General features: G+C 39.4%; 1 non-coding gene across 1 annotated transcript; it reads left to right on the top strand.

Moving 5' to 3' along the window:
• Positions 1 to 10351: 10351 nt before the first annotated feature.
• Positions 10352 to 10459, top strand: LOC148579808 (small nucleolar RNA R71). Its single transcript, XR_015894173.1, has one exon. It is a non-coding gene; the product is annotated as a small nucleolar RNA R71 (small nucleolar RNA).
• Positions 10460 to 20147: the final 9688 nt, after the last annotated feature.

Genomic DNA, 20147 nt, shown 5'->3' with positions numbered 1-20147 from the left:
GTATTTGTTGTTTGGATGCATTTAGCGTGATTGAGGCCATCTTTGATGTTTAACTCACCAACCTATATGGCCAACCCTTGCATTCACCTTTGTGAACCCCTTTTGAGCCTGTAATCCCCTTTTGTTCTGATGTTAAGTACATTATTCTCCCTTAAGCGAAAAACCATTGATGTCCCTGAATTACTCTTTGATTAGCTTGGGTGAATTAGTGTGTATATTCTAAGTGTGGGAGAAATTGTTGGGAAGCATTGGTCATAAAGGCATGGAACTCATTGTGAAAAATGGGCAATTGGATAATGTTCATGCATTCATTGTTTAAGTCATATGCATCTCTTGTGCTAACAAAGACAAGAAATAAAAAAAAACTTGTGCATAATAGAATATGAAATAAAAAAAAAGTTAAATAAGGATGCATATGCTTGTATTTTAGAAGGAAAATGCATGAGTAAGGTGAGATAGGAGAAAAAATGGGTAGATAGGTTGTATTGTTATGTGTGTATAGGTGATATAGGATTAGGTGGACACTTAAGCTAATCAAAGAACTAATTCTTTAAGTCCACTTAACCATATTTATCCTACATAAACCTTAGCCCCATTACAACCCTCCAAAGACCTCATGATATTTGTTCTTCATGCATCAAATACTAGTTGATTGTTAGATGACTTGCAAATCTTTGAAAAGCATGATTAAAGGAGAATTGAGTGATTAAGTCTTAAACACTGATCGAATTGAGTGAATACACATCCGGTGAGGGGTTCGATCGCTCAATTCTATGTTCTTAAATCTCATATTGTATCTTCTTGCAAGTTGTTTGATTGGATAGTTTTGAAAATTTCAATTCAACTCTTTGAACATTGATCTTAGTGCATGTACTCTTTGCATTGGCCCTAAAGCTTTCTTGTGATAGATTGGAACTTCATGGTTTGTTTTACCAACTTTCAGCATAGTACATATTAGTAAGTAGCCTCTAGGATAGTTGCATGTATTTAGGTAGTACATAGAATAAATTGTTGTCCCTTTCATCTATCTCCTTTGAGTGTGATTAGCATGAGGACATGCTAGTGTTTAAGTGTGGGGGAATTGATGAAACCATATTTGATGATGATTTTTGGTTGAAATTGAATGGATTTCATCATATAAACTTGCACTTATTCCCTTAAATAGCATGCTTTTGAGCTTTTCTCCTAATTTGTGCTTGATTATGAAAACATGCTCTTTTGTGCCTAATTTGATCAATTTTATCCCATTTGCCTTCCATTCGATGCCTTGATGTTGTTTGTGAGTGATTTCAGATGTATAAGGTAGAAATGGCTAGGAGGGAATGGAAAAAGAGCATGCAAAGAGGAGGAAGCATGAAAAATCAAAGGAGAAGAGCACAGCGATGTGTGCGTACGCACAGACCTGCGTGCGTACGCACAGGAATCAAAGCAGAGTGAGGCGTGCGCGTGAGCTGCATCGTATGTGTCACGCGACCATTCAAAGCATCGCCTAGTGTGCGTGCACACAGCTACTTGTGCGTACGCACAGATAGAGATTTTGGCAGAGTGTGCGTGCGCACACGTCTATGCGTACGCACAGGTACCCGCACATGCCTTCATTAAAATTACACGTGACTCACAATTTTGGTGGATTAGAGGCCCATTTCTGAAGCCAATAGATCATAATGAAGGGGAAAATGAAGACCATACCATAGCATAACATGAGGGTAGCTTAGGAGTAGTAGTAGGAAGCTTTAGAGTAGTTTTTCTCTAAGTTTTTCATCATCTCCATTAGGGTTTATATTAGGGTTTTACATTCAAGTGCCATTTCCATTTTTGATCTTGGATTTTGCTAGCTTCCATTGTGAGTATCTCTTTGTTACTACTCTTTATAGCTACATTGTTCACACTCTTTCTTGTAATTGAAGTCATAGTTCATATATACATTTACTTTTTGCAATTTCAATTTCTTGTTGATGAATTTGATGATTGATGATTTCTATATGCTTGATTGAGTTATTATTGTTGATTGAGATCATTTATTGCTTATAGTCTCAAGCATTTCTCATTTTTCCTATGTCTAGTGTTTTTGCCCACCAAGTGTTTGACAAAATGTCAATTATAGTTATGGGCTAATTTTCTACCTCTTGGCTTGGAAAAATGAGCAAGTGGGTTCCTATAGTTGGAATGTCCAACATTTAGTGTCAATTCTTGGATTGTTAATTGTTCTTGTTTCCACTAACGCTAATTTGTTGCTAAGGTAATTAGCAAGCAATTTAGGATTTGTGGGTTAAGAACACTTATGCTCATTTAACTTACTCTCCGATGTGAGGGTTAATCAAGTGAGATTAATCCATTCTAATTGTCATAGTTGTGGTTTCAACAAGGAAAAGAACCTTAGCTCATTCCAAGCTAAGATCCCATTTATGCTTTGAATCTTTCACACACATTTACATTAATCCTTTTCATACCTTACATGTCTATATTACATAGTTAGTTTCTTTAATTCCTTCATTAGTTCATTTATTACAATTTTGAATGTTCTTTTATTTCTTTAGATGTTCATCTCTTCATTGAAAATCCCTTGAGCATCACAACCGGAATTGTACACTTGTTGGTCTCAAATGTCCTTGGGAGATGACTCGGGATTTAAACACTCACGGAATTGAATTGGTTTTGAATAGTGACATCTTTGAATTCAAACTTTGATGTTGGTTGATTGTGGGTTTGGGACTATGCATGCAACGCCAATTCTATTTTAAGGAAAATTTCTAACCCATTTTCGGTCACGGATGAAAAATCAATTGCATCGAACAACCCAATTCCGTCAACAATCATCGCTGATTCTTCTACTTCTATCTCTACAGCTCCTTCTGACAACTTCATCGCTTTTGTTTCCTCCATAGGAATGGTATCACCACTCATCCCATCTTTTCCAACCTAACACACAACATTGGCCATGAGTTATACCAAGCTATGGACCAACACATTGTCACAACAACATACTTTGGACAATAACATATACTTGCGGTGCATGGACTCGGCAAAAATTAGAGGACACCTTATAGCTTTGTTCTACAAAGCCATTTGCATGAAAATGTTTAGATATAACAATAAATGAAACTTGGCATTATCAATCAATCACAATCAAAACCTAGCATTATTGCACTAATGATCCAAAAAATAATACCCAATGAAGCCTAACTCAAAACCCCCGTGATGGACAACAAATGAAACTTGTCATTGATCTTTTCTGCTTCCACAATGATATCACGCACATAAGTAAAGACCTCGTATATATAGCAGATCCATCTCCAGTTCATAAATAAAAACACAGCAATTTGAATACATCTTTTAATAATTTTAAATTCGTGTGTATAAGACATGGGGCAACAATAACAACATATGATGGAAGCTTAAGAAAGTTAAAACCTTAGTCATCATAATCATATAAATTAGAGACAGCGTACTGTGTGGAGAAGTAAAGAAAAATGAAGACAAATGTATTCGTTATTTAATTGATTAATTGATATGAGAGAAAAGTTTCAAAGCTAAACACATTTTATTAATTTTCTGTCAATTTCTCTTTTTTGTTTTTAATATTAATCTCAACAAATTAAAAATAGCAATTACATTACATACATAACAAATCAGACATTTAAACCCCAAAGCTTCCTACCTACAACGCACACCATAAACATTGCAACATAAAAATTGTCGTCCCTGCAGAACCACTGTCAAGGCACGATTCCCCCCTCCCAATTGAAACCATTTTTGGGAGTATACCTTCACCGTGGTTCCGGACACATTAGTGCTAATGTGACCCTAAACAACTAAAGATGATCGACACAATATACTTACGACGCTAGTTGCCCCATGTCATCCATTGTCTCCCTTGTAGTGAACCTCAACACGAATGGTGCACGAAATTGTGATTATCAACAATGGCGCCAAAGGTCTTGGAGCTCTTAAACGTGAATCACACTTTGTCACAATTTCGCACAACTAACCAGCAAGTGCACTGGGTCGTCCAAGTAATACCTTACGTGAGTAAGGGTCGATCCCACAGAGACTGTCGGCTTGAAGCAAGCTATGGTCACCTTGTAAATCTCAGTCAGGCGAATTCAGATGGTGATGGAGAATTGATAATTAAAAGATAAATAAAACATAAAATAAAGATAGAGATACTTATGTAATTCTTTGGTTGAAATTTCAGATAAGTGTATGAAGATGCTTTGTTCCCCCTGAACCTCTGCTTTCCTATTGCCTTCTTCCAATCATTTATACTCCTATCCATGGCAAGCTTTATGTTGGGCATCACCGTTGTCAATGGCTACTTCCCGTCCTCTCAGTGAAAACGTTCCAAATGCGCTGTCACCGCACGGCTAATCATCTGTCGGTTCTCGATCATGTCGGAATAGGATCCATTGATCCTTTTGCGTCTGTCACACGCCCCACAATCGCGAGTTTGAAGCTCGTCACAGTCATCCCTTCCCAGGTCCTACTCAGAATACCACAGACAATGTTTAGACGTTCCGGATCTCAGGGATGGCCGCCAATAATTCTAGCCTATACCACGAAGGTTCCAATCTTAAATTAGAAATCCAAGAGATACGCATTCAAGCCATTGCTAGTAGAACAGAGGTGGTTGTCAGGCACATGTTCATAGGTGAGAATGATGATGAGTGTCACAGATCATCACATTCATCAAGTTGAAGAACGAATGAATATCTTGGAGAAGAAATAGACTTGAGTTGAATAGAAAAATAATAGTACTTTGTATTAATTCATGAAGAACAGCAGAGCTCCACACCTTAATCTATGGTGTGTAGAAACTCCACCGTTGAAAATACATAAGAACAAGGTCTAGGCATGGCCGAATGGCCAGCCTCCAAACGTGTCTAAGATAGCATAAGACTTATCAAAGATCCCCCAAGTACAATAGTATAAGGTTCTATTTATAGAGAACTAGTAGCCTAGGGTTTACAGAAATCAGTAATTAATGCAGAAATCTTCTTCCGGGCCCACTTGGTGTGTGCTTAGACTGAGCATTGAAGCTTCCATATATAGAGACTTTTCTTGGAGTTAAACGCCAGCTTTTGTGCCAGTTTGGGCGTTTAACTCCAGCTTTTGTGCCAGTTTTGGAGTTAAACGCCAAAATTCTTGAGCTGACTTGGAACACCTATTTGGGCCATCAAATCTTGGGCAAAGTATGGACTATTATATATTTCTGGAAAGCCCAGGATGTCTAATTTCCAACGCAATTAAGAGCGTGCCAATTGGACTTTTGTAGTTCTAGAAAATCCACTTTGAGTGCAGGGAGGTCAGAATCCAATAGCATCTGCAGTCCTTTTTCAGCCTCTGAATCAGATTTTTGCTCAGGTCCCTCAATTTCAGCCAGAAAATACCTGAAATCACAGAAAAATACACAAACTCATAGTAAAGTCCAGAAGAGTGATTTTTATTTAAAAACTAATAAAAATATAATAAAAACTAATTAAAATATACTAAAAACATACTAAAAACAATGCCAAAAAGCGTATAAATTATCCGCTCATCACAACACCAAACTTAAATTGTTGCTTGTCCCCAAGAAACTGAAAATCAAATAGGATCAAAAGAAGAGAATATACAATGAATTCCAAAAACATCTATGAAGATCAGTATTAATTAGATGAGCGGGGCTTTTAGCTTTTTGCTTCTGAACAGTTTTGGCATCTCACTTTATTCCTTGAAGTTTAGAATGATTGGCGTCTATAGGAACTCAGAATCCAGATAGTGTTATTGATTCTCCTAGTTAAGTATGTTGATTCTTGAATACAACTACTTTATGAGTCTTAGTCGTGGCCCTAAGCACTTTGTTTTCCAGTATTACCACCGGATACATAAATGCCACAGACACATAACTGGGTGAACCTTTTCAGATTGTGACTCAGCTTTGCTAGAGTCCCCAATTAGAGGTGTCCAGGGTTCTTAAGCACACTCTTCTTTTTGCTTTGGACCTCGACTTTAACCGCTCAATCTCAAGTTTTCACTTGACACCTTCACGCCACAAGCACATGGTTAGGGACAGCTTGGTTTAGCCGCTTAGGCCAGGATTTTATTCCTGTGGGCCCTCCTATCCACTGATGCTCAAAGCCTTGGATCCTTTTTATCACCCTTGCCTTTTGGTTTAAAGGGGTATTGGCTTTTTCTGCTTGCTTTTCTTTTTTCTTTCTTTTTCTTTTCTTCTCTTTTTTTTCGCATATATCCTTTTTCTGCAAGCTTTTCACTGCTTTTTCTTGCTTCAAGAATCAATTTTATGATTTTTCAGATCATCAGATAACATTTCTCCTTTTCCCATCATTCTTTCAAGAGCCAACAATTTTAACATTCTTTAAACAACAAATTCAAAAAAATATGCACTGTTCAAGCATTCATTCAGAAAAACAATAGTATTGCCACTACATCAAAATAATTAAACTGTTTTAAAATTTGAAATTCATGCACTTCTTTTTCTTTTTCAATTAAAAACATTTTTCATTTAAGAAGGTTGATAGATTCGTTTTCATAGCTTTAAGGCATAGACACTAAGACACTAATGATCATGACAAAAACATGAATAAACATAAAGCATAAAAATTCGAAAAACAGAAAATAAAGAACAAGGAAGTTAAAGAACCGGTCCACCTTAGAGATGGCGGCTTGTTCTTCCTCTTGAAGATCTTATGGAGTGCTTGAGCTCCTCAATGTCTCTTCCTTGCCTTTGTTGCTCCTCTCTCATGGTTATTTGGTCTTCTCTAATTTCATGGAGGAGGATGGAATGCTCTTGGTGCTCCACCCTTAGTTGTCCCATGTTGGAACTTAATTCTCCTAGGGAAGTGTTGATTTGCTCCCAATAGTTTTGTGGAGGAAAATGCATCCCTTGAGGCATCTCAGGGATTTCATGATGAGGAGTTTCCTCATGCTCTTGGTGAGGTTCTCTCATTTGCTCCATCCTTTTCTTAGTGATGGGCTTGTCCTCATCAATGAGGATGTCTTCCTCTATGTCAATTCCAGCTGAATTGCAGAGGTGACAAATGAGATGATGGAAGGCTAACCTTGCCACAGTGGAGGACTTGTCCGCCACCTTGTAGAGTTCTTGGGATATAACCTCATGAACTTCTACTTCCTCTCTAATCATGATGCTATGAATCATGATAGCCCGGTCTATAGTAACTTCAGACCGGTTGCTAGTAGGAATGATTGAGCGTTGGATGAACTCCAACCATCCCCTAGCCACGGGCTTGAGGTCATGCCTTCTCAGTTGAACCGGCTTCCCTCTTGAATCTCTCTTCCATTGAGAGCCCTCTTCACAGATGTTTATGAGGACTTGGTCCAACCTTTGATCAAAGTTGACCCTTCTAGTGTATGGGTGTGCATCTCCTTGCATCATAGGCAAATTGAATGCCAACCTTACATTTTCCGGACTAAAGTCCAAGTATTTCCCTCGGACCATTGTAAGCCAATTCTTAGGGTCTGGGTTCACACTTTGATCATGGTTCTTGGTGATCCATGCATTGGCATAGAACTCTTGAACCATTAAGATTCCGACTTGTTGAATGGGGTTGATGAGAACTTCCCAACCTCTTCTTCGGATTTCATGTCGGATCTCCAGATATTCTCCCTTCTTGAGCTTAAAAGGGACCTCGGGGATCACCTTCTTCTTGGCCACAACTTCATAGAAGTGGTCTTGATGCACCCTTGAGAGGAATCTCTCCATCTCCCATGACTCGGAGGTGGAAGCTTTTGCCTTCCCTTTCCTCTTTCTAGAGGTTTCTCCGGCCTTTGGTGCATAAATGGTTATGGAAAAACAAAAAAGCTTTAGCTTTTACCACACCAAACTTAGAAGGTTGCTCGTCCTCGAGCAAAAGAAGAAAGAAGAGAGTAGAAGAAGAAGAAGTAGAGGAGATGGAGGGGGCTATGTGTGTCGGCCAAGGGGGATGGGTGGTGTGTATGTTGTGTGAAAATGAAGGAGTGAAGATGGGTTTATATAGGAAAGGAAAGGGGGTTTGGGTTCGGCCATATAGGGTGGGTTTGGGAGGGAAAGTGGTTTGAATTTGAATGGTGAGGTAGGTGGGGTTTTATGAAGGATGGATGTGAGTGGTGAAGAGAATGGTGGGATTTGATAGGTGAGGGTTTTTTGGGAAAGAGGTATTGAGGTGATTGGTGAATGGGTGAAGAAGAGAGAGAGAGAGAGGTGGGGTAGGTGGGGATCCTGTGGGGTCTACAGATCCTGAGGTGTCAAGGATTTCTCATCCCTGCATCATGTGGCATGTAAAACGCCCCTTTATGCCAATCCTGGCATTAAACGCCAGGCTGCTGTCCATTTCTGGCGTTTGACGCCAGCTTCTTGCCCATTCCTGGCGTTAAACGCCAGTCTGGTGCCCATTTCTGGCGTTAAACGCCCAGAATGGTGCCAGACTGGGCGTTTAACGCCCATTCTGCTACTCTTACTGGCGTTTAAACGCCAGTAAGTTTCTCCTCCAGGGTGTTCTGTTTTTCATTCTATTTTTCCTTCTGTTTTTGCTTTTTCAATTGTTTTTGTGACTTCACATGATCATCAACCTATAGAAAACATAAAATAACAAAAGAAAAGAGAAATTTAGCATAGATAAGTAAAAATTGGGTTGCCTCCCAACAAGCGCTTCTTTAATGTCAATAGCTTGACAGTAGGCTCTCATGGAGCCTCACAAATGTTTAGAGCAATGTTGGAACCTCCCAACACCAAACTTAAAGTTTGGTTGTGGCCTCCCAACACCAAACTTAGAGTTTGACTGTGGGGGCTCTGTTTGACTCTGTATTGAGAGAAGCTCTTCATGCTTCCTCTCCATGGTGACAGAGGGATATCCTTGAGCTTTAAACACAAGGGAGTCTTCATTCACTTGAATGATTAATTCTCTCTGTCAACATCAATCACAGCTTTTGCTGTGACTAGGAAGGGTCTGCCCAAGATGATGGATTCATCCATACACTTCCCAGTCTCTAGGATTATGAAGTCAGTAGGGATGTAGTGGCCTTCAACCTTTACCAAGACATCCTCTACAAGTCCATAAGCCTGTTTCTTTGAATTGTCTGCCATCTCCAGTGAGATTCTTGCAGCTTGTACCTCAATGATCCCTAGCTTCTCCATTACAGAGAGAGGCATAAGGTTTATACTTGATCCCAGGTCACACAGAGCCTTCTCAAAGGTCATGGTGCCTATGGTACAAGGTATTGAGAACTTTTCAGGATCTTGTCTCTTCAGAGGTAATCTCTGCCTAGTCAAGTCATCCAGTTCTTTGGTGAGCAATGGAGGTTCATCCTCCCAAGTCTCATTACCAAACAACTTGGCATTTAGCTTCATGATTGCTCCAAGGTACTTAGCAACTTGCTCTTCAGTAACATCTTCACCCTCTTCAGGGGAAGAATACTCATCAGAGCTCATGAATGGCAGAAGTAAATTCACTGGAATCTCTATGGTCTCAGTGTGAGCCTCAGATTCCCATGGTTCCTCTTTAGGGAACTCCATGGAGGTCAGTGGACGTCCATTGAGGTCTTCCTCAGTGGAGATCACTGCCTCTTCCTCCTCTCCAGGTTCGGCCGTGTGGGTTGTGGTTATGGCCTTGCACTCTCTTTTTGGATTCTCTTCTGTGTTGCTTGGGAGAGTGCTAGGAGGGAGTTCAGTAATTTTCTTACTCAGTTGACCCACTTTTGCCTCCAAATTTCTAATGGAGGACCTTGTTTCAGTCATGAAACTTTGAGTGGTTTTGATTAGATCAGAGACAATGGTTGCTAAGTCAGAGTGGCTCTGCTTAGAATTCTCTATTTGTTGCTGAGAAGATGATGGAAAAGGCTTGCTATTGCTAAACCTGTTTCTTCCACCATTATTGTTGTTGAAACCTTGTTGAGGCCTCTGTTGATCCTTCCATGAGAGATTTGGATGATTTCTCCATGAAGGGTTATAGGTGTTTCCATAGGGTTCTCCCCTGTAATTCACCTCTTCCATTGCTAGGTTCTCAGGATCATAAGCTTCTTCTTCAAAGGAAGCTTCCTTAGTACTGCCTGGTGCAGCTTGCATTCCAGACAGACTCTAAAAAATCATATTGACTTGTTGGGTCAATATTTTATTCTGAGCCAATATGGCATTCAGAGTATCAATCTCAAGAACTCCTTTCTTCTGAGCTATCCCATTATTCACAGGATTCCTTTCAGAGGTGTACATGAATTGGTTATTTGCAACTATTTCAATGAGTTCCTGAGCTTCTGCAAGCGTCTTCTTCAGATGAAGAGATCCTCCAGCAGAGCTATCCAATGACATCTTGGATAGTTCAGATAGACCATCATAGAAAATACCTATGATGCTCCATTCTGAAAGCATGTCAAAAGGGCATCTTCTGATTAATTGCTTGTATCTTTCCCAAGCTTCATAGAGGGATTCTCCTTCCTTCTGTCTGAAGATTTGGACTTCCACTCTAAGCTTGCTCAATTTTTGAGGTGGAAAGAACTTTGCCAAGAAGGCATTAACTAGCTTTTCCCAAGAGTTCAGGCTTTTTTTAGGTTGTGAATCCAACCATGTCCTAGCTCTGTCTCTTACAGCAAAAGGAAAAAGCCTAAGTCTGTAGACTTCAGGGTCAACCCCATTGGTTTTGACAGTGTCACAGATTTGCAAGAATTCAGCTAAGAACTGATGAGGATCTTCCTATGGAAGTCCATGAAACTTCCTATTCTGTTGCATTAGAGAAACTAATTGAGGCTTAAGCTCAAAGTTGTTTGCTCCAATGGCAGGGATTGAGATGCTTCTCCCATAGAAATCGGGAGTAGGTGCAGTAAAGTCACCAAGCACCTTCCTTGCATTGTTGGCATTGTTGTTTTTGGCTTCCATGGTTTCTTCTTCCTTGAAAAGCTCTGTTAGGCCCTCTAAAGAGAATTGTTCTTTAGCTTCTCTTAGCTTTCTCTTCAAGGTCCTTTCAGGTTCAGGATCAACTTGAACAAGTATGCCTTTATCTTTGTTCCTGCTCATATGAAAGAGAAGAGAACAAGAAAGTAGGGAATCCTCTATGTCACAGTATAGAGATTCCTGGAGGTGTCAGAGGAAAAGAAGAATAGAAGGAAGAGGTGGATAGAAGAGAATTCGAACATACAAAGAAGGAGGGAGTTCGAATTGTACCTTGAAGAGGAGTGTTAGTCCTTTAAATAGAAGGATGTGAGAAGAGGGGAAGAATTTTCGAAAATTAAAGTAAAATATTTTGAAATAATTAAAAGAAAATTTTGAAAATTTGATTGATGATTTTCGAAAACTAAGATTGGGAAAGAAATTAAGTGATTTTTGAAAAAGATTTTGAAATTAGAAATCAAAAAGATATGATTGAGAGTTAATTTTGAAAAAGATGTGATTGAGAAGATATGATTGAGAAGATATGATTGAAAATCAATTTAAAAAGAGAAAGTTTTAAAAGTAAAGTTGATTACTTGACTAACAAGAAATTAAAAGATATGATTCTTAAAATTTAAAATCTGATCATTTCTTAATAGGCAAGTAACAACTTGAAAATTTTGAAGTAAATCATTAATTTTTTAGCAAGGATTTCCGAAAATAGTAATAAATAAAAAAATGGAAAGAAATTGATTTTGAAGAGATATGATTGAAAAGATATAATTTGAAAAAGATTTGTTGAAAAATTATGAAGATTTGAAAAAAATCTAAATTAAAAACAAAATCTTCCCTCTAGTGTCATCCTGGCGTTAAACGCCCAGAATGGCATCCATTCTGGCGTTTAACGCCCACAATCCTACCTTTTTGGGCGTTAAATGCCCAGCCAGGTACCCTGGCTGGCGTTTAAACGCCAGTTTTCCTTCTTCACTGGGCGTTTTGAACGCCCAGCTTTTTCTGTTTGATTCCTCTGCTGACTGTTCTGAATCTTCAATTCTCTATATTATTGACTTGAAAAGACACAATTTTGAAAATATTTTTGGATTTTTAATGATGAGAAACAATAAAAATTTTAACTATAAACAATGCATGCAAGACACCAAACTTAAATATTTTCATATAAGAGACATTAACAGATTGAGAATGCATATGAGAAACAATAAAACACACAAAACAAGAGAATTTAAAGATCAGAGCAATGAAATCATCAAGAACAACTTGAAGATTAATGAAGAACATATTGCATGTTTTCGAAAAATGCAAGAAGAATGCAATTGACACCAAACTTAAAAATTGATACTAGACTCAAACAAGAAACATAAAATATTTTTTGGTTTTTTTTATGGTTTTATAAAATTTTTTTGTGATTTTCGAAACTTATATGGAAAAGAAAATAAAGAGATTCAAAACTTTTAATGAGAATTCCAGGAATCATGCAATGTTAGTCTAAAGCTTCAGTCTAAAAAGATTAGACATGTTTGGCCAAGCTTCAGCAGGACATTACATTCAGCAGCTAAATTGATGAGAATCAATCAGCTTTTGTGATGATAAGAACATCACCTTGAAACTCTAAATCCATTCTTAAAAATTCTGAAAAGTACCTAATCTAAGCAACAAGATGAACCGCCAGTTGTCCAAACTTGAACAATCCCCGGCAACGGCGCCAAAAACTTGGTGCACGAAATTGTGATTATCAACAATGGCGCCAAAAGACTTGGAGCTCTTAAACGTGAATCACACTTTGTCACAATTCCACACAACTAACCAGCAAGTGCACTGGGTCATCCAAGTAATACCTTACGTGAGTAAGGGTCGATCCCACGGAGACTGTCGGCTTGAAGCAAGCTATGGTCACCTTGTAAATCTCAGTCAGGCGAATTCAGATGGTGATGGAGAATTGATAATTAAAAGATAAATAAAACATAAAATAAAGATAGAGATACTTATGTAATTCTTTGGTTGGAATTTCAGATAAGCGTATGAAGATGCTTTGTTCCCCCTGAACCTCTGCTTTCATATTGCCTTCTTCCAATCATTCATACTCCTTTCCATAGCAAGCTTTATGTTGGGCATCACCGTTGTCAATGGCTACTTCCCGTCCTCTCAATGAAAACGTTCCAAATGCGCTGTCACCGCATGGCTAATCATCTGTCGGTTCTCGATCATGTCGGAATAGGATCCATTGATCCTTTTGCGTCTGTCACACGCCCCACAATCGTGAGTTTGAAGCTCGTCACAGTCATCCCTTCCCAGGTCCTACTCAGAATACCACAGACAAGGTTTAGACGTTCCGGATCTCAGGGATGGCCGCCAATAATTCTAGCCTATACCACGAAGGTTCCAATCTTAAATTAGAAACCCAAGAGATACGCATTCAAGCCATTGCTAGTAGAACAGAGGTGATTGTCAGGCACATGTTCATAGGTGAGAATGATGATGAATGTCACGGATCATCACATTCATCAAGTTGAAGAACGAATGAATATCTTGGAGAAGAAATAGACTTGAGTTGAATAGAAAAACAATAGTACTTTGTATTAATTCATGAAGAACAGCAGAGCTCCACACCTTAATCTATGTTGTGTAGAAACTCTACCGTTGAAAATACATAAGAACAAGGTCTAGGCATGGCCGAATGGCCAGCCTCCAAACGTGTCTAAGATAGCATAAGACTTATCAAAGATCCCCCAAGTACAATAGTATAAGGTTCTATTTATAGAGAACTAGTAGCCTAGGGTTTACAGAAATCAGTAATTAATGCAGAAATCTTCTTCCAGGTCCACTTGGTCTGTGCTTGGGCTGAGCATTGAAGCTTCCATGTGTAGAGACTTTTCTTGGAGTTAAACACCAGCTTTTGTGCTAGTTTGGGCGTTTAACTCCGGCTTTTGTGCCAGTTTTGGAGTTAAACGCCAGAATTCTTGAGCTGACTTGAAACGCCTGTTTGGGCCATCAAATCTTGGACGAAGTATAGACTATTATATATTGCTGAAAAGCCCAAGATGTCTACTTTCCAACGCAATTGAGAGCGCGCCAATTTGGCTTCTATAGCTCCAGAAAATCCACTTTGAGCGCAGGGAGGTCAGAATCCAATAGCATATGCAGTCCTTTTTCAGCCTCTGAATCAGATTTTTGGTCAGGTCCCTCAATTTCAGCCAGAAAATACCTGAAATCACAGAAAAACACACAAACTCATAGTAAAGTCCAGAAGAGTGATTTTTATTTAAAAACTAATAAAAATATAATAAAAACTAATTAAAATATACTAAAAACATACTAAAAATAATGCCAAAAAGCGTATAAATTATCCGCTCATCAACGAACAAGGCTCGATTTACACCTCTACTTCGGCGGCTTTCAACCCCTCGCTTTCCTTCGTTGTGCAACACCGTCTGCTTCTCAATGGTCCAAACGAAGCTTCCCCCTCCCCCAACCTAAGTTAACCCTACCTATTAATGAGCTTCTATTTAGAATGTTGATCCAATGAAATTGAGTTCATTAACTGTAAAAATTTTTGACTGATAAATAACTTAGTATTTTTATATCCAAATTGTCCAAATTGCTACAATTCCTTATTTGTGAATTGAACCCGGTGTTTCTGATTATTTTTATTTACTACTTGGTCCTTCAAGGTCCAAATTATACTTTTTTCTTTATCGAAAAAAACTCCTTCTAACAATAGCACAATACTACTATTACTAAATATACTACTACTACTACTAATCTGCTATTACAGTACTACTACTGCTGCTAATAATAGTAACACAGTTGCTAACAATATAAACAAAATTAAGGATTATAAATACTCAATAATAATAATAATAATAATAATAATTTAAAGACCAACAAAATTTATTTAGTATTTTTAGTCATAAATCCAATTATTTTAGTCTAATAATCTCTAACAATATATTTTTAATTCATATTTTTAAACATTGAGCTAACTGCTGCCTAAAAATAATAAATCCTCTTGGTTTTCTAGTATTTCTCTAATAATAATAAGAATTTTTTATAAACAAATAAAATAAATATAAAAAATGACATATTTAAAAGATAAGAATTAATATAATTTATTACGATTTGAATTATGTTACTTTATTTTTAATCTACAGTTTAATTTAGTCTCATTAAAAAATTAAAATTTTATTGTATTAATTTGAATTTATTTTTTAAGTTGACGTGAGTTGATACAACGTTAATCAATAAAATTTAATATTTAAATTTTCTCACAATTTCTACATTACCTAAAGCCACAATTTCTATTTATCAACACTACAATCTTATTAATTAGCACTACAATCTCTATCCTCTTCTTAAAAAATTTAAAATTTAAATGATAAGTACTCTTTTAGTCTCTAAAATTTGGGTCAAAATCAAAATCATTCCTAACCTTTTTTTATTCAAAATAGTCCTTAACATTAAATTATTTTTGAAATCATCCTGTTCCGGCCCAGCCTGCTAAGAACTTGGGTTCGATCACGAGCCACCAACCTGACGGTTCCTCTGACCCGAACCAAGAGGAGACCCGCGCGTCACCTCCTTTTCCCCCAGGAACTTGGACAGTTGGCCGAAGCTTCTAAGCGAGTGGGCTTGCTCACAAGGGCCCTACCCAAGTACAAAGTATAAAAGGGAGGGGACCTACCCCTTCCAGAGGTACGTCATTATTCCTACCTTAATTAATTGTCTTTGTACGGACACTGATTTAAACTTCGGAGTGTCCTTACAGGTGGCTCCCACCCCCCATCCAGTCGACGTCCTAACCAGACTCCATCGTCCAAGCTCGCGCTCAGGTCCCAACTCTAACTCACACCTGCTCCGCAACTGCTTTAACATGATTCGTGAAGAACCCGAGCAGACGAACATTGATGCCGTCTGTGGGAACTGAGGAGCGAGGATGGACGACTTTCTCCTTGGTGAAGGAGGAGGGGAGGAAGGGGGACCCCGCCTGAGAAGCAGGATAGGCTCCGCAGCCTCCTCTCATGAACCATCAGAACCGCGTTCCCGTCGAACCCCCCTCCAAATCTATCGAGAGACACCCATTCGGCGGAATTGGAGATAGCAACGCAAGGATCATGCAAGAACTCTGCCACCGAGTACAACATTTGGAAAGAGAGCTAGCGGCAAGGGACCGTTACCACCCTGAACACAGTAAGGACCCTCGCCCCAGCCTGTCCCGCACCCGATCCCCCTCCAGGAGATCGGAAGACCGAGGAGAAGTCCCAGGAGGGACAATAAGAGAAAGCGAACCGACGCTCGGTCTCGTTCTACCCGTAACAAGTCGAAAGGCCACGGGGAGACCAGGAGAGATAGACCGAGGAGATGACGTGACCCCATCATCATGGGTGCCACCCCTTTTCATCCCTCGATCCTCAAGGTCCAGCTGTCAAAGAACTTTGACAAGCCCACGAACATGAGGTATAATAGGACGAAGGACCCCTAGGAACATCTGACGGCCTTCGAAGCCAGGTTGTACTTGAAGGGAGTTGGCGATGCAGTCAGGTGCCGAGCTTTCCTGGTAACTCTGGAAGGCCCTGCGATACGTTTGTTCAATGCGCTCCCGCAGGAGTCCATCACCACCTTCGTGGATATCTCTCACAGCTTTTTGGCACAGTTCACTACCTGCATACCCAAGGCTAAGCACCCAATCAATCTGTTGGGGATTATCCAGTAGGCCGACGAGTTGACGAGAAAATTTCTCGACCGATTCAATGATGAATGTCTAGAGGTCGACGGCCTGACGAACTCTGTGGCGAGCCTGTGCCTGACGAACGGCCTATTGAACGAATACTTCAGGAAACACCTCACTACCAAGCCCATTTGGACCATGTAGGAAATCCAAAATGTAGCAAGAGAATACATCGATGAGGAGGGAGTCAAGAGGTGGCAGCCAATAAGCGGCAGCCACCCAACCCGCCTACACGTCAGCCCAGATCCACCGGGAGACCAAAGGAGACTCCCAAGGAAGGGACCTCGGGGAAACAGTTCAAGCTGTTTCCCCAGGTAGGCAAGTTCACTAACTATACCCCCCTCACAGCACCCATAGTAGGAGTCTACCAACAGATCGCGGACAAAGGCATCCTATCGAAGCCTTGTCAATTGAAAGACAGGGAAGGCAGAAATAAAAGCCTCTACTGTGATTATTACAAGGGCTTTAGCCACAAAACTCAGAACTGTTTGGACCTGAAGGATGCTCTTGAACAAGCCATTCGTGAGGGCAAGCTAACTGAGTTCTCATAGTTTATATGATAACCAAGGAGGAGAGAGCGAAAGTGATCTGATGAAGACCGTAGCTGAACAGTGAAGCTGAGGCAGGGCGCCCCCGAAGGCGCCGACAACGCTCCCACCGTAGTCATTAATGTCGTGATAGGGTGAGACACCCCCCAAATCAAAGTCGGCAGCAAAGCAGGACGCTAAAGTCCTTGTCGTTTCATCAGGAAACCCTAAAGCTCAGTCCAAAGAACCCCCCAAGATATCGTTTGGCCCAGAGGATCAATGGTGCCACGATCTCCCTGAAAACCCACCCATGGTGATTACAGCAATGATTAGGACTGGCCTAGTCAAATGGATTCTCGTTGATACCGGAGTTGATTCCAATATCATATTTAGAAACGTGTTTGACACCTTGGGGCTCAGAGAAACCGACCTCAAAACCCACCAACACGGGGATGTTGGTCTTAGTGATAACTACATAAAACCCAACGAATTAATCATACTACCAATCTGTGTGGGAACCGGGGAGAGCAAGAGGTCAGAAATGGCCGAGTTTGTTGTTTTAAGGGATTCCATGGCCTACAAGGTTATCCTGGGGAGGAAGATCATCAATGAATTCTTAGCTATCGTACACACAAAGTACCTGACAATGAAGTTTGTGTCAGACGACGAAACCGTTGGTACCATTAGAGGATATTTAGAAATGGAAGTCACTTGCGACAATGCCAGTCTCTCATTAAAGAAGAGGTCGAAAGAGGCATCCGGAGTGTTTCTGGCTGACTTAGACGCAAGGATAGATGACAAGCCGAGGCCAAAACCTCAGAGGGACCTAGAGAAGTTCAGAATAGGAAACACGGAGGATAAGTTCACCTTCGTGGACCAAAATCTCCCCCATGAGTTAAAGGAACCCCTCATGGAGGCCGTCAAAGCAAACAACAACTTGTTCGCCAGCCAGTACCTACTATTACATGGTTATGCCGTTCGGATTAAAGAATGCAGGAGCCACATATCAAAGGCTAATGAGTAATGTCTTCAAAGATCTTATCGGCAAGTTGGTGGAGGTCTACGTTGATGATGTGTTAGTAAAGATAGCCGAGCCACGCAACCTAGTTGCGGACCTAGAGGCTGTCTTCGGGTCGCTCTAGAAGCACAACATGAGGCTCAACCCGCTCAAGTGCGCATTTGCCATAGAAGCTGGGAAGTTCTTAGGATTCATGATCACGTAAAGAGTGGAAGCCAACTCAGATAAATGCGAGGCCGTCATGTGGATGACGAGCCCTGGTGGTGTTAAAGATATGCAAAGGTTGGCCGAAAGACTCACGGTTTTGTCTCACTTCCTCGGAGCTTCAGCTATAAAGGCCCTTCTTTATTTTAACTTAATGAAAAAAGGAATTGCTTTCGAATGGACTCTGGCTTGCGAGGAGGCTTTTAACCATTTCAAGAGGATTCTATCAAAATCCCCAGTCCTCAGGAAACCAAAAGAAGGGGAGACCTTATACCTCTATCTGTCCGTAACGGAGGAAGCCATGGCAGCCGTCCTCATTCGGGAAGAGGATAAGGCCCAACAACCGGTGTATTTCATTAGCAAGATTTTCGAAGGTGCGGAGCTAAGGTGCACCAAGTTGGAGAAAATGGCCTACGCTTTGTTAGTCTCATCTCGGAGATTAAGGCAGTACTTCCAGTGGCACCCGATCACTTTAAGAACCAACCAAGCGATCCTCCAAATCCTGCAAAAACCTGACTTGGCAGGATGCATGATGACCTAGGTGATAGAGTTATCTCAGTACGACATACAATACGAGCCCAAACATGTAATCAAGTCCCAGGCAATGGCGGACTTCCTGGTAGAAGTAACAGGGGACTCCTTTGAAAACTTGAAAATATGATGGAAGCTCCATGTGGATGAATCCTCCAACCAAGTGTTTGGGGGAGCAAGTATAATCCTTGAGAGCTCAGAGGATATAACATATGAGCAGTCAATAAAGTTCAAGTTTCCGATTTTTAACAACCAGGAAGAGTATGAAGCTTTGATAAGGGGCTTAACCTTAGCTAAAGAGGTCAGAGCATTGTAAATTTGAATCTAATATAATCTTAAAGAAAAAATAATAATCTAATACAAATTTGAATTAGACTGAATTAAAAAATAAATTTAAATTGATAACGTACGAATTATATTTTTTTTAATAAAATTAAAGTGATACGATCCAAACTAAATTTTAAAAAAATCAAAATCAAAACAATACCATCTAAATTGTAACATTATATCAATTTTTTATTTTTTAAATCGATTCAAACTGTACCGTAGAATATAAACTTATTGTTAGCACCGAAAACAAGATAATTATGAAAGTATCTCATTTACCTACCAACAAAATATGTTTAAAAAAAATTAGAGCCATTATTATTATTATTTATCCTTAAAGTTTGTCAAAAGTTTAAAAATACCCCAAAATTTTATTGTCTAAAAAATTTTCGATTTGTATCAAATATACCTCTAACAACTAAATTTTCAAAAGAATTAGGACTTCCAGCAATAATACATTACAACTATCTCTAATTTGCTTGTGTTGGGTTATTCTTATAAAATTGTTGCTAAATTGGTCCTAAATTTTTTGAAAAAATTAGCCGTTAAGGGATATATTTAATGCAAATCGAAAATTTATAGGACAAATTTGAAAGAAAATAAATCTTAGGAATATTTTTAGAACTTTTAGCAAATTTCAAAACAAAAAATATACTTTACCCTTATTATTATTAAGTAGTAATAGTAGTAGTATATTTTTTTTTAATCCATGGTATCCCCCAACCTAATAGACTAGAGACTAATCTGTCGCACATCTGAGCTCCATTTACGAGTATGCCGCTGGCTAATGAGTTGCTGCATGCACAGGGCAGAATTTAAACTCCCGGCACTTGTTTAAGCGGACGAGTAAGCTGACCACTCAACCAATCCAAATTAATTATAGTAGTAGTATATTTAGTAGTAGCATTGTTTATAAACACTGCACTAAAAATGCACCTGATATGGCCA

The sequence above is a fragment of the Arachis ipaensis genome, chromosome B10 (genome assembly GCF_059453495.1).
Source record: "Arachis ipaensis isolate K30076 ecotype BB chromosome B10, ASM5945349v1, whole genome shotgun sequence".
Classification (NCBI taxonomy): Eukaryota; Viridiplantae; Streptophyta; class Magnoliopsida; order Fabales; family Fabaceae; genus Arachis; species Arachis ipaensis.
The sequence above is the reverse complement of the archived record's forward strand: the minus strand, read 5'-3'. Positions and strand labels throughout refer to the sequence as shown.